This window comes from Nematolebias whitei, chromosome 20 (assembly GCF_014905685.2).
Source record: "Nematolebias whitei isolate Nwh7 chromosome 20, NemWhi1, whole genome shotgun sequence".
In the NCBI taxonomy this organism is placed as follows: domain Eukaryota; kingdom Metazoa; phylum Chordata; class Actinopteri; order Cyprinodontiformes; family Rivulidae; genus Nematolebias; species Nematolebias whitei.
This window is the reverse complement of record NC_056517.1, coordinates 39,428,682-39,429,810: the sequence shown is the minus strand read 5'-3', so window position 1 is coordinate 39,429,810 and position 1,129 is coordinate 39,428,682. Positions and strand designations below refer to the sequence as shown.

General features: G+C 48.8%; 1 protein-coding gene across 1 annotated transcript in view; it reads left to right on the top strand.

Annotated features, from left to right (window-relative positions):
- The window catches only part of LOC119426451 (sodium channel protein type 2 subunit alpha-like), a 124,956-nt gene that overhangs the window by 67,957 nt on the left and 55,870 nt on the right, over positions 1-1,129 (top strand). The gene's annotated exons all lie outside the window — the stretch shown is intronic.

Below are 1,129 nucleotides of genomic sequence, written 5' to 3'. Positions count from 1 at the left end.
TGTGTGTGTGTGTGTGGTTAGTGTGTGTGTGTGTGTGTGTGTGTGTGTGTGTGTGTGTGGTTAGTGTGTGTGGTTAGTGTGTGTGTTTTATTTAAACCTGAGCAGCGAACAGAGAACAGTCATTTTACCAACAGCTGGACTTCAAGCTCGACGGAGCGTCGCGTCGTCACACACAGACCGGGTCGTGTTCGGGTCTCGGTTCTGTTGCGTTTCACAAACAACGCTCATCGTTTTGGTTCTTGAGTTTTAAATTTTAATTTAAACAAATCACAAAAGATGGATTTGATTGGAGGGAGTTGTGGCGCAGAGGTTAGAGAAGGTGGGCATGTGATCAAAAGGTTGCTGGTTCAACTCCCGGTACAGACAACATCAAAATGTGGGTGGAAAATGTGAAGCACCCACACCTGCCTCCACCCTCATCTGCCGTCCTCTGGACCCTTGAGCAAGGCCCTTAACCCCCACCATCTGCTCCACACAGAGGCTGTGGTTGATCAGGAAGAACATCTGGTGTAAAACATTTCCATGTGGTGACCCTGAAGAAGGAGCAGCCGAAAGAAAGAATAAATAAATTTAGATTTAAATCAACGCCTGAAATCAGCTGAACGGTGCTGCTCGCTGACACGGATCCAGGTCTCTGTATCAGACTCTGCGCAGAGACATTAGTGGGGTCTCAGACGGCGTGGGAGACCTCAGGCAGTGCATTATGGGTCGTCGTTTTTCCCTCTGCTCCGCTGCGCTTGTGATGTGTTTGTGCTAAAAGGGTGTAGATGAGTGTGTGTTCCTGTCTGGCTGTAATACGAGTTATTTAGTGTGGGCTTCTGCCTCTTTGCACATGCACTGTGTGTGTGTGTGTGTGTGTGTGTGTAAACCTGGGTGTGTGTGTGTGTGTGTGCGTGCGTGCGTGTGTGTGTGTGTGTGTAAACCTGAGTGTGTGTGTGTGCGTGCGTGTGTGTGTGTTCAGTGCCACATTGCTCAGATTCACAGTTAAAACCTCAGAGTCGGAGGCAGCAGGAGATGTTTGGTTGTTTCTTTGTTCCTACATGACAGATTTGTGTAGCGTGTGTGTGTGTGTGTGTGTGTGCGTGTGTGTGTGTGTGTGTGTGTGTGTGTGTGTGTGTGTGTGTGTGTG